This window comes from Protopterus annectens, chromosome 2.part0, assembly GCF_019279795.1.
Source record: "Protopterus annectens isolate FY-2018-M chromosome 2.part0, PAN1.0, whole genome shotgun sequence".
Taxonomy (NCBI): domain Eukaryota; kingdom Metazoa; phylum Chordata; order Ceratodontiformes; family Protopteridae; genus Protopterus; species Protopterus annectens.
Window position 1 is genome coordinate 1,346,570,550 of NC_056728.1, and position 15,340 is coordinate 1,346,585,889.

A 15,340-nucleotide genomic window follows, 5' to 3' on the forward strand; every position below is an offset into this window, starting at 1 on the left:
TAACAACAGGTTGCCAAATACACCACCATGGAAGAATAACAGTTACCCCTACAGAATTTAACCTCCGTATTCAACCCATTTTTAAAACAATACTATTGGAGGTGTTGATAGAGGAACATTGGGTACATCTACCACAGGGTGGGTACCCCTAGAGTTCTTGTAAGAATAATCTCTTCCTTCCAAGGTTCTTTTAAAATTATTGCACACCCGATGAATAAATGCAGGTTGATTCCTATAACTTCAATAATTTCAGGGTTAGTTTTAAAATAGACCAATTATCTTGTAAGATTTTTTAAAAATAGGAGAAAAGTTGTTGTGTTGAATAGAACAAGAACTTGAAAATTCATGGGGTCTATCTTCTGATGTTTCTATATTCTCAATGGGGTGCCCAAGTAAAGGTTTGAAATGGGTCCCCACCGTTATATACTTCGTCAAAATGTTTTCTACCAAAACCTCAGGATACCCTCTTTCTCCAAACATTTTACCCAGTTTAATGAATTCTGGTTGGAGATCTTCTATGTGGGATGTCATCCTAGCCACTCTGACAGCCTGCCCTTTTATAATACTTTTTCTGGAAAAAGGATGTTGGCTGTCAAAGTGGAGGTAGCTGTTACACCAAGTTGGTTTTCTATACACCCGAGATTTAAAACCATTCAAGGTTTTGGATAGTGTAATGTCTAGATAATTGATACATTCTGCACTAACTTGGTGAGTAAAAGACAACCAGGAGGTGGTTTGGTTGATGTGTAAAATAAATTCTTCCAACTCAACTGGTGTCCCTCCCAAATCACAAAAATGTCATCCAAAATCTGTAATAAGCTGTGATTTTAGCAGAAAAACACTCTCAAAAATGTGTAAGGTCTCCCATTCCAGGAGTACCAGGTTGGCATAAATGGGGGCAAGCTGCCCCATTGCCACTCCACTGGTTTGTTTGTAAAAACCCTTGAAGTTTATAAAGTTATTGTCTAAAACTATTTCCATTAGTTCCAACAATAAAGATTTTCTGTCTGGTGTTAATTCAGAATGTTTATGAATACTGGTTTCAAAAATTCAAAGCCCTCTTTCCTAGGGATACAGGTAAATAAATCTTTCACATCGATGGTAATGAGGAGACTATCCTTGGACCATAACCCTTGGTGCATTTTGCCCAAAAAGTCCCAGGAGTCTTTTATAAGATGTTTATGTTTTTTTGCAATATTTTGAAATTCTGATCAATAAATATTGCCAAGGGATGGGTTTTAGATCCACGGGCAGAGACAATTGGTCTAAAAAGGTGGTTCCATGATGTTTTTGTGTGTTTTGGTATCCCGAAAAAACCAGGAATCAGTGGGTGGGTTTGTCGGAGAAAATGAAAGGTCGTCTGGTTAATTCGTTGTTCCACCAAATACTCCTCTAAAAGGGAGTCAATTCTGTTGTAGGCAGTAGTAATTTCATTGAGGGACACCAAACAATAGGTTTTTTCTTGTGTCAAAATGGTACTTATGGCTTTTGTATAATCGTTTTGCTTAAAAATTACCAAACCTCCCCCTTTGTCTGGTTCCATGAAACGTAGTTGTTTATTTTGTGTTAAATTCTTCAGAAGGGTGGCTTCTTCTGCTTTTAAATTGTGATTCTGCCAAAACCCTTCGGTATTTTTACTATATGTTTCATATATTTCTTTTGTGACAATATTCTCAAAAGTATGGAGCAAAGGGTGAAGTGGAGGGTTATAAACACTCCTTCTAGTAGAGGTTTGGTTGGCACTGTCCCCTGTATGTTGGTTCGCAACTCCTTTGTTATAAAGAATTTTAAGATTTAATTTTCTAAGGAACAATTTTAAATCAATTAAAATCTGTGACAAGTCTCCTTTAAAACTCTTTATAAACTTGAAGCCTTTGGAAAACAGGTGGAAATGAGTTTTTTCTAATGTCAAATCAGAATAGTTGTATATTTTATATCCACAATATTCAGACACAATACTATTGTCGTGTGTAATTATGGCATCTGACCCTCCCTGTTCCCCCTGTGTCCCCTGTAATTCCAATCCTGGTTTTTTGAAAAGGAATTCGTGTTGATTACATTTTGATTTTTGTGGGCTAAGCGTTCTGACCTTCTGGGTCCTAAAAAAACTTCGTTGGACTCTTGAAAAGAGTCCAATTCATCTAAAGAACCAGTGTACACAACCGGTGGGTCCCTATGGTGATGCGGTTCGTCAGAGGAAATCCTGACACTTTTTGTATTCTGTTTATAGTGAGTTGGTGTAATCAAATTTCTCCTATTATGTCCCTCCCTAGGTCTAGAAGGGGCAGTTGCAAAAGTAAAGTTAGGTGATGGGTAACTTTTACCAGTTTCATACTGCCCCTTGTCCCTAAAATATTTCTTTTGTTTTCTTTCAAAAACCTTTTCAACCTTCCCTTTGGTTCTCTCTAAAATTCTTTCAAAAAACTCATAATATTGTTCAAACAACAAATCATTGGTGATGGAATGATGTAATTTATTAATTTCTACCAATAAAGTTTTTAAATGTACTTCATTATATTTAATAAGTTTTAAAATTAGTGAAAATCCACATTCGTCAAAAAAACTATGAAATTCTTTAATAATATTTTCTGTATATGTAATACCAAAAGGGTATTTATGAAAACGGAGTCCCTGAGGGACTATCTTATTATTTAAACATGTATGCAAATAATTGTTTTCAATTTCCAAACATTTGTATTTGTAAAGCAGCTTTTCAAATTTAAAAATGCAGTCTTTCAAACTGAAAACGTTATTCCCATCTTGATCGGGAATTTTAGATGCAACATTAGCATTCCCTTGATTGTCGGTAGTAGAAAAAACAAACTTTTGTCTATAAAACCCTTAAATAAGGTTCTGCAACCGGAATCAGTCCCTGGAACAGCCCGTGAGGCATGAGAGGCTGAACCGGTGGTTTCACAGTCTTTAAAGCAATTCGAAACAGTACCTTTAGGGTTGTTGGCTCGTAAAAACCTTCGAATATCCCCTGAATCAGAGTGAACTGGAGGTAGAAGGGTGTCCTGCTTCGTCGGAGCGCCACTGTTAGTGTAGTTTCTTCTCCTAGGCTGGCCTTCACCTGGCAGACTCGTTCCTTCCCCGGCATCTTGGAGTGTGGAAGCAGGCGATGACGTCACAGGTGGTTTCGGGCCCGTGGAGGAATGCACACAACTGGCAATAGCTCCCTCTGGTGGATCCTTCTGTGTGAACAGGTCAATAAGTTTAGTTAAATCCCCACGAAGGGAAGAAAGTTCTTCTCTAAGACGGAATACTTCGTTCTGGGTCTGTATTAAGGTGATACTAGTCTCCAATCCGTTCTCGGCTCCCAGTAAAGTGGAGTCGTTTGGAGACTGATCCATAATATTGAAAAATGAGGTGATAAAACCGCAAAAAACAAAAAAGTAAGTGCAATGTCAGTATAGTGGAAAGATAGCAAAAAGATGGTTATCTTTTAACCACTAAATGCTGCTTGTCAAAATCCAAAGGCAGGCAACTCGTAGGTGAACCAAAGGTAACAATTGCCACAAAGTAAGTAGAATAAACTGGTAACAAAACACAATTTGGATTGTAGTTTTTCCCAGAGTTAAAATCAATCCAATACAAAGGTACAGGAATGGAAATTGGCGGAACAATATAGTCCACATACACTATTCCAACCACTTCTGGTTTCCAGTCAACACTATGCTCACTTCAGCACAAACGAATTCAAAATCCGGTCAAGATAAAAACGTTTGAATTTATTAACCCAATGACAAAGTTCGGCAAGCGCTTTCACCCAAAAGGGTTTCTTCAGGCCATCAAACAGAAAAAAAAAAATTCTGTTTGATGGCCTGAAGAAACCCTTTTGGGTGAAAGCGCTTGCCGAACTTTGTCATTGGGTTAATAAATTCAAACGTTTTTATCTTGACCGGATTTTGAATTTGTTTGTGCTGAAGTAAACATAGTGTTGACTGGAAACCAGAAGTGGTTGGAATAGTGTATGTGGACTGTATTGTTCCCCCAATTTCCGTTCCTGTACCTTTGTGTTGGAGTGATTTTATTTATTTACATACTCAGGATTCGGGACTCTTCGGCGGCAGTTGGAGTTTGTTATTTTATTCTTTTTACCCAGAGTTAGTTGCACTTGGATAACCTCGGATGCATTATGCTGCGCAACTAGCCTGGAGGTGTGGATATCCTTAATGAGTATGGACACACCTCCGCCTTTGGTGTTCTAGTCCAGGTTAGATGGCCGAAAAGTGTGGTATGAGTTACAGCCTGCTAATGCAGGTGTGCTCTCTACAGCCTTGAACCAGCTCTCAGTCACTGCATGGATATCGATGTTCTCCATTTTAAGGAGTGCCTCGAGTGAGTGCATTTTGAGATTTAGACTTCTAGCATTGAGTAGCATTACCCTCAGTTTTTGCTTGCCTGTTCCTGTTATCATGGTGAATTTGTCATTTGAACCTTGCCTAAAAAAGGCACTATAGGGGCGGCAAGAACCTTAGCCGGTATCCAGAATCCCAGGGGCGACAGATGCAGGCCATCTCTAGCAAAGCATTGTGGTCTGTCGATCATGTCGACCCAGGCAGACAGATACTGAATCCCCTTAGAATGACACCAGAAGCTTAGCCAATTGTTAAAGTCAATCATTTTGTCCTTGCACTGTGGTATCATTCTGGGCGATGACAGGATGATACTCAGGGCTAGGGTGCTAGGGTCATACCTGCCTGGGGTACAAGATCGGACAGCTCTTCCATGTCTCTTTTCATGTAGTCCAGGGAGGTACATCTCAGGTCGTTCACACCAACATGGACAATGACAGAGTCATATTTATACTTGTTGTGGAGTGACCTGAGTGTGTGGGTTATGTGGTGGATCCTGGCATCCGACAGACAGCTGACAGTAACCTTCTCCTTGTTTAGCCTGGTGAGTGGAACATCAGTGTGCCTGACTATAGAGTCACCTATGACTAGTGTGCTGGCTACATTGCTTTGCCTTATGGGCTGTGGTTTATTGACACACTGAATCTGTGGGCTATGTGTTATTTGTGTTGTGTTGGGGGGTGGAGGTTGCTTGCATTTCTGCTTTGGAGATCTCTGTTGCTTGAGAAGATTATTATTGAGAGCCTCTGTGAATGTTTTTGTGTCTCTATGTGTGGATTTTGGTGGTATAGGTTTAGTGGGACTATGTGATGAGTGTGGTGTGGTGCAAGTGTTTATCTTCTCTTGGATGTCAAGTTCAGTCTTGGTTGGAGAGAGCTTTATATATATATATATATATATATATATATATATACACACACACACACACACACACACACACACACACACACACACACACACACACACACACACATATATATATTTAAATGGAGAAGTTGCTCTATGAAACAAATATGGTCCAAACATCCCCAAGACAGCCCAGTAAGGCTTTGTAGCATAGCATAGTTTGATGTTATTCGTACATTATTCATTAAGCAGACATCTCTAATGAACTGCCTGTACTTTCTTTAAAACAGAAATTGGTGGACAACTTCAACAGTTAATGGATTGGGTGTCCCAGTCTTGTGCACCAAGGAAGGGTGCTCTGATGAGCTTCACGTCATACTATTGAATTAGCAAACATACACACACATACAAAACACACACACACACACACACACACACACACATATATATATATATATATATATATATATATATATATATATATATATATACACACACACACACACACATATATATATTTAAATATATATATATATTTATATATATATATATATATATATATATATATATATATATATATATATATATATATATATATATCTATATATATATATATATATATATATATATATATACATACACACATACAAATACACACACACACACACACACACACACACACACACACACACACACACACACACACACACACACTGTACATACACACACACACACACACACACACACACACACACACACACACACACACACACACACACACACACACACATACATTGCATGAGTGTATGTATGTGCGAATGCCAAACTCATAGCTGCACACCCATGCACAGAGGCTCTCATGCTGTACTCCCTGGTAAAAATCCTTCTTGTACTCACTGAGAATTCAGCATCGGTGAGTGTGTGTGGTGGTACTGCAGTTCACAGGACTGCCCCACTGCTTTTCCTTTGAAAAGTACAAATGAGCACAGGCTGTTCCTGCTGACGAAAGAATCAACTTTTGTGTATTATAAGTGATGGGTCCATAGTCCACTCTCTTCTATGCACCTTTCTTGAACATCTTTTTCTGGGGTGATCAGTCCGTAACTGGCTGAGGTCTGCACAGAGTGCTGTAGGGTGCACTCTTCCTGCTGAGTTATGCCATGATTGCAGTATGTATACCTGGGCATTCAGTGCACACTAGATGTGAGTGATGTACAGTGTTGAACCCAGTATAATGTATGTCTTCCTCTTCCGCACATTAAGGGGGTATTTACAGGTACCCATTTCAGGCAATACCAAACCTAGGACAATGAAGAAACAAGATGAACAAGAAGAGATGGGAGAAATTATAGTAAAAATAAAAATAGATGATAAAATACAGTGAGGAACAGCAGATATAGGTTTGAGCAATATGATAAAAATAGCAGTACAGTATTATGTGGCAAATTAATGTAAAAATATATAGATGACAGACATATTCTTTGTACTCTCTGAAACACAGGATGAATACAATAAAATGGAACAAAATGATTTGGTATAAAATATGACAAAGAAAATTGTCATTAAATGGGGAAACTCACTATAAAGTACATACTGAAACAGTGCATAATGACCAAGATTTCAATACCCAGAAAAACCTCTGTTTTACTACAAAAATGTTTGTTTTTTTTTTTTTGTTTTTGTTTTTGGCAAAGAACTGCATATTTTTTTTTTTTATGTAGGGAGCTTAAGAGGGTGAGGGTGACATTCGTAGTGTTTCCCAAAGTGGAGTATGCTTACCATCAGAGGTACACCAAAGATTTTCAGAGGTACATGGCAGAAATTTTTAATTTTACTTTATCATAGTTTTTGCTGCATAAAACATTAATTACAATTTAACAAATAAGAATGAAGTACAGCAGAAAAATGCTTACATTTCAAATATTACACTTTGTACAATAACAAATTGAGTCAGGTTTGCCTGTTCACATTGCAAGTGCAGAATGAGAAAAGTGGGTGGTAGACAAAGGTTATGTAACATACATAAATCAGCTCAAAGGGTAGAGGTTTGTTGCTACATACCTGGTATCCTTTCTAACACCAAACAAACCTACGGCCATTTTGTTGTAGCTTCTGTCCATGTTTTACACATGTGGAAAATACTCTTGCATTTATAGTAGATACAGTGGATATAAAAAAAGTTTACACACCCCTGTTAAAATGCCAGGTTCTTGTGATATAAAAAATGAGACCACAATAAATCATTTCAAAACTTTTCCCACCTTTAATGTGACCAGTAACTTGTACAATTCAATTGAAAAACAAACAAATTTGTTAAGGGTGGGCAAATCTTGTCAAGTCAAGATGTGCCATGCTGATAGAGTCCTACCCAAGAAGACTGAATGCTGTAATTAAATCAAAAGGTGCGTCAACAAAGTATTAGTTTAAGGGTGTGCACACTTATGCAACCAGCTTATTGTATGTTTTTTATTTTTTATATTTTTCCCTAACAGATTTGTTTGTTTTTCAATTGAAGTGTACAGGTTAAAGGCCACATTAAAGGTGGGAAAAGTTTTGAAATGATTTATTGTGGTCTCATTTTTTATATGACAAAAATGTGGCATTTCAACAGGGGTGTGTAAATTTTTATATCCACTGTACATAAAACTGTTGCGTTGCTTACTTTAGCAATAATCTGCAAATGGGTGTGGCTAATGTAGGATTTACCCATGGTTGATGTGGTTTAATCACAGGGTAATGCAAAAGTGATCAAACAAATCTAACCATGGGTATATCCTACATTATACGCACAAAGGAGTGCATTATGGATATTATACAATTAACATTATTTAAAAAATAAAGAAATATTATAACTTTTTTAAATACTGTCATTGTATGATCACACTTAAGTGTTCTTCCACCTGTTGTGATGGCTACTGATGTGTAATATATGCATATACTATACATCAGTAAGTACAGGCCAGGAGACCCACGAAGTACTTACCTCTTGTGATGGCTACTGATATGTAATATATGCATATACTATACATCAGTAAGTACAGGCCAAGAGACCCACGAAGTACTTACCTCTTGTGATGGCTACTGATATGTAATATATGCATATACTATACATCAGTAAGTACAGGCCAGGAGACACATGAAGTACTTATCTCTTGTGATGGCTACTGATGCATATGTTTATTTATTGTATTTACTTATTTATTGACATTTGATTACTGGAAAAGTCTGAATGGGTAGGAGTCCATTTCCAGCAGAGTCCTGGGGAGAAAAGCTCCAAAGAATTATAAAACATTTTAAGAATAATATTTTTACAGTCTTTAAAAATAATCCAAAAACCAAATGCAGTTTAAATAATTATGCCAGACTAGACATAATATGAAAGCATTGGTTAAGGGTAGATCCACATTACATGACAACAATTTAATAGTTACAGAAAGTTTAGCCTATTTATAAATAAATTAAAGGTATGTTAGTATAGTACAAACAGGAATTGCAATACAAAGTGAAGGAAAAGCAGGCTTATGGTATATGTAGAGAGAAAGTCATTGCAGAGATATTGACAGAAGTAAGGAAGTGAGTTAAGAAGGGAGAGTAAATAGATATAAGGTATGAACTGCTATTTGTCCACATTTAGGGGTATAGTTTATCATGGTGTTGAACAAGAACAGAAAGAGCTTTTGACTAGGAAGTTTTTCAGAATAGTTTTGAAGGATGGTTGGCAGGTTATTGATCTGATAGACAGAGATAAGAAGTTCCAGGCCTTAGCAACGTGGTACAAGTACAAACAAGGGCTAGCAGATTTGATATGTTTGTGGACAAACAGGAGTTTTTTGTCATTGGATCATAATGACCAACTAGGAACATAGTTGTGTAGAATGTTACTTAGTGATGGACAAGCAAATGGATTCCAAATAATGTTATAGGTGGCAAGAAGTTGGGTATATGTTATTTGATGGGGTAGTTCTAACCAGTTTAAACTTTTTAGTGCTATACAGTGGGGGGTTCTGAAAGGTATATTTGCTGCAAATTTAGCAACTTTGTTATAGCATTGTTCAAGTTTTGATTTTCATGATGCCTGAAGGTTATCAAAGATGGAAGCACCATAAAGAAGTGTGTTGGAAATAAGTAGTAGACAAATTAGTGGCAAGTATAGCTTTAGTTGCATCAGTGAGAAAGTTTTTGGCTCTATAAAGCTTCCCTAGTTTTTGCGGAGTTTTTATTATGCAATTATGCATATGCAGGACAAATTTAAGATTATCATCCACTATCATCATTAATAATTTGAATACTATGAAAAGTGACTTTAATGATTGTATTATCAAGTGAGAAGACTTTAAATTTTATTTTTTTCATGTGAGTGGGATCTGGGGGAATTTTTTTTTTTTTAGGGTTGAGCATGAGTTGTGAATTACAAAGCCATGTTTCAGTTGCTGTTAAAGCTTCCTGAGTAATTTTTGGAGGTGTGACATGTTGTCAGATGTGCAAATGAGTGTGGAATCATCTGTATATTGCATTGGGGAGGCCTGTTGTGTGGATTTGAGGAGGGTGTTGGTGAGAAGGTTAAACAGGAGTGGACCAAGGATAGAACCTTGAAGTCTTGTTCAGAGGCCATCCCTTTTCCTATGGGAAATGTCCAACTTTAAATGTACATATTCACTGTCCTGTTCCATGTGTGCACATTTTTGAATATACATAACCTTGTGTTGTTTAATACTGAATCTTAAAGTGCAATCTTTTAATTAACAAAATGTCTCTCTTTTATGTTTTCTACAACCTGTAATATGGATTGCTAGCTCAAAATGGGAGGTTTGAAATGTACAACTGAAACCGATGTAGGAAATGAAAAGTTTAGTGATAACTGTGGGAAAGAATACAGTGATAACAGTGATACAGTAGCATCAGACATCTGTAAAGAAAACACAGAGTGCAATCTGTATGTTTAGTAAAAGGACAGCTGCAAAGAAAATTAAGGAAGTCTGGAGATATGATGAGAAATATCTTCAATGTGGGTTTTCATGGACTGGTAATGAAGAAGAGATATGTGTGACAAACACCAAACCTTCACAATGACTGCATGTAACCATCAAACCTCAAATGCAATTTCAAGACAAAATATATAAGAAAACCACGGCAAGCCTGTAGAATGTTTAAACAATATGTCCAAAGATTTCCAAAACTCCCAGAAAATAATAAGTAGTGTGATGAGGGGCACAATGTATGAAAGATTTGGAAGCTTCATCTTGTTTGATGCAATTAATAGCAAAATCCATAGCTGCTGAAGTAAAACCTGCAATTGAAATAATGATTAAAGTGATTATTGGAGGTAAGACAAACAGTTATAGGTTGCACTCACCTCTCAAATAACACTTTTCATCACAGATTCACAAGAAATAACCAAAGACATAAAATAGATATTACTGGAACATGTCTGACAGAGTTACTACTAGGTACTATAAGCTGATGAATATGCTATTTTTAAAGTTATTGACAACTTTATTCAAGAAAATTAAACGGATCGGAATTGATGTGTAAGTATGGTGGGAGCAAATGCCATGACTGGCTCTAAGAAAGTACTTGTTTCATGCATTCAGGCTGTTGCAACATGAGCAAACTCAACACATTCTTGTATACACAGAAGCAGCTCCCATGTCTAATGTGCTGCTGGTCCAAAAAAGTTACTTGATGAAGCCATTAAAACTATACATTTTGTGATACGCCTAAATTTCTATTTTCTTCTCTAATTTCTGATGAGATGAGCAATGATCATAATCAGTTCCTTTTTAACACTGAACTGCAGTGGCTTTCATGTGAAAAAAAAACTTTAATCATCTGTTTCATCTTTGAGAAGAATTTCATTTTTTAACCGCAGGACTATTTACATAACTAGAAATTGCTATGTAAATAAGTATTTACTGTGATATATTTGCTCATTTAAAATACCCAGTCAGTTCTTGCAAAAAAAAAAAAAAAAAACACATTTCTATATTCCAAGTTGCAAAAAAGTGAATGCCACGATAACAAAGTATAAACATCTTAATAGTACTGAACTAGATTCCTTTCAAGCCTTCATGAATTAGTAATACGTTTAGCTAAAGAAACATAGTAATATACTGCCCGTGACGAAGCTGCATTTGGAAAGTTTGCAGAAGGATTTTTAGAATTATTTCCCTACATCAGTCAAATTTTGAATGCATAATCAACCCTTTACTTATCGGAGTTCAGACACTAAAAAATAACCTCTTATGTTCAGAACACATCTTGGAGTTGGCTTCACATAATGCTGTTGAGTGCCTTCCGCCCTTTCCTACTTTAAAAGTCTGTTTGAAGATCGAGTTTCTGTATTAGTTGGTATGCAGGCAAAAAATGAAAACCTTACTGACATGGAGTCTAAGCTACATTTGTGTGTGTGTGTGTGTGTTTGTCTTTCGGCTTTTCCCGGTTAGGGGTCGCCACAGCGAAACTTCGGTCCGCTAATGATTGGCAGCAGAGTTTTACGTGCTGGCTTGCCGGGCCTAACGCACAACTTTCAACGAAGGAACGCCCATTCACGCATGTCTTCACACATAGTAGATGCTCTAACTGAGAATCGAACGGGCAACGTCTAAGTGTGAGGCGACAACACTACCGCAGCACCACCACCGCAGTTTTTTGAGTCTAAGCTACATCTAAAAATGACAAATATAGTCCTCACTATCCACTCACTAATTTCCTCTAAATTCAAGCAGTTCCATCCCTCACATTAAGCCATTTGTTATCAAAAATTTTAAAATAATTATTTACTGCTTTATTTTTAACTATTGTTTCTAATGTGGTATGTGAGCATGAGTGTATATATATATATATATATATATACACACACATACATGTGCGTGCACACACACACACACACACACACACACACACACACACACACACACACACACACACACACACACATCAAAATAAAGAACACAGCATCCAGCTTCACAAAGTATTAATAAACGAATAGACATGGCAACTCCATAAACACACAGACCAGGCTTCCCTCCATTAAAACAGAGCTTTTTCAGTGCTAAAATCAATCATTTTCTTGCTAACAATATCATATATATATATATATATATATATATATATATAAAACGTGAAAACATGGAGATGAAATTCACAAAACATGAAAATCATGAATAATGTTAACTTCAAAGCACATAACATCGAAAGTAAGTAGTGCAGAATATACCAAGGTGTAACACAGATGCACAGCCAGTGTATTCTACACTACTTAACCTTCGGTGTTATGCTCTTCGATGATATAAGATTTGACATTATCACTGTTTGTGATTATCAGGTTTCATTAGAGGTACTGATTTTTCATTATTATAACACAGACCTGTAATATATATATATATATATATATATATATATATATATATATATATATATATATATATATACATACACACACACACATGCACAAATTTATAATATATTAATTATTATTAAGCAGATACAATATTTGCCCTGCTCTGCATAATACAGTATTACTATTAGTATTGCTCGTTAAGGGGTACACCACTAGTAATAATAAATCTCTAAAGGTGTACACAGTTTTTGAAAGCCTTAGAAGCATTGTACTATACAATCCAAAACATAATGATTTTGAAAAAGTAATGATAAAGAAAATTTTGATGTTGCTTGCCAAACATGGTAAAGAAGATGCTAGTAGATTTAATTAATATAAAGACTGAAATTAATGAAATGACTTAATAAAATAAGGAAGAATTTATGGAGATGGGAAATGAAGGAAAAAAGAAGAAAACATGGGCTATAGATGATGTCCAATAATGACTGTACAACAGAAATGTAAATAACTAGCTAAATGCAATTGTAAAATGGTTCATATGAGATCTATAAAATACTGATTTGTTTTTAAAAAGACTGCCCTGGTCTTTTTTGACAACTGGCATGGGCACTTTAACATCTACCTATGTCACAGATTATCACACCCTGTCACAGTGAGCCTCCATCAAAACATAGGAAACATTGTGAGCCTGTCCTAGATATCAAAAAATTACTCTGAACATCCGTATGTACACAAAAGTATATGCCATAGTGCAATGTACAGAACCAGGGCATCCCCTCATAACACACACACACCCACACACCCACACACTCACACACCCATGCACCCCCCCACACACACACACACACACACACACATACACACACGTGCTTGAAATAACCAAGAGTTGGTTTATTATATTATATTTTACAATTTATTTGAAAGCAAATGTACATATTGACTACTACCCTTACATATTTAGCCTGATTCCTTCTAAAACAATATTGAATAAATAGCATTTAGGTATACATCAGTTTAAAATTTCCTTGAGCCTCCTAAGAAACCAGTCTGACCTCATTATTTCAGAAATACTGACCTAAGCTACCACAGATCAGGCAGAGATGACCTTGGTTTAATGCCTCATTAGAATGGCAACACCTCACTGGTGCAGCATGCTCCTAATGGTGCACTACAGTGTCACCACTGAAAGGTGAATTCAGGAACCTGGTACTTGGATAGAACCTACAATGTTATGGTTATCCCAGCATCAAACATGACTGTGCAGCTTTCTGAGCTGCTCTTATGCATGGAGAAGCAACTGTGGTCTGAAGTATGCAGTGGGAAACTATATCACTCTATTACATATTCATACTTCAGAGACAGGGGTGTGACTTTTCCTAACTATCATTAAAACATATATTGGTGTCCAGTGGTTCTTTTGAATAAGCTATTTGTTACTGGAGTCTGATAACCAGCCATAAGGTTGGACCCCAAGCTCATCACAATACATTTCACTGTGGACAAAAGTTTACATTTAAAATAGTACATTTAGTGAGAATACAGCACAACTTCATTTCCAGTCAGTAAACAACCTCCAGGGTACTGCTATAAAATCAGTCATTGTTTAAGCACTGGAGCATTCAGTATACAAAATGATCAATTGAAAGGAGTTGCAAAAGTATAAATTCTGCCATTGTGTTTCCCAAACTACCCCACTTATTATTATTTATTTTTTCATCTTCTGACAGGCACTTTACTGATCTTAGGACAAGACTTTGTATTGGCTAACTTCCCTTGATCAATGTTTTCCAAATGGTAAGAGTAGCTTTGGATAATAGAAACAAATATCTTCTGTTGATATGAGCACAATACCTAATCTGTTTCAGAGGAACCCATAAAAGTAAATAAAAGTAACAGTGCTCTTCTGTGTTTATATCACAAGGGATTTGGACAGCAAGAAGAGCCTTCATGAAATCATTCCATTACACAGCAGCAGTAGATGAACATGGAGTAATCAGAGCCATCAAAAATACACATGGTAGTTAAGATTTATTGCAGACAAATGCAGACTACTGCACTAGGGTAAGGTAGCAACAACTGGGCAGGGGGAGAGGAAATGATGGAAAATTATATGGGATGTTGATCACACCTGAAATGGAGAATGAAGCATGTTTATTAGAAATACATTTCTGGGAAAATCTTCTTTCCTCAGTGATTTACTTTGTTTTGTGCTGCACAGATGCCTATAACTACTGTCCAGCAGAAAAACTAAAAAAAAAAAATGCAAAACTGGCACTAATGACAAATTACTGTTCTGGTAACTAATTGGTTGATCCCTTAACGGTACATTAAAAACAAAATATTGAAGCATTGCATGATGCTGATAACCAAGATGCACTTTCTAATTCTAATTTACTAATAAACAGTAAACAATAAAGCTCTTGAACAAACAAGCAGTTTATTACTTGTAACATCTTTGACATGTAATAAGTTACTTCAGCTACTCTAGATACAAATACAAATGGAAAATACAAAAGTGAACTGAACTATAAATCAGTAGCTGTAGAAACTAAATTTTTCTCTGAGATAGCTGACAAGTATGATTTAAATCTACACAGACAAGACTTGCAGCACAACAAAGAGCCGAACTCCTAGGAAAGCTTCTCTTCTGCATACTGTTTCTATCAACCTTATATATCAAAAATAGTGTGTAAACAGTTAAATACAGAGTTACGTGGTCTTTAACTTGATTTGAAAGGGCAAAGGTATAAATTTTATCCTTGCATTACAAACAGAAAGAAATGCAAACTGTTTTGGA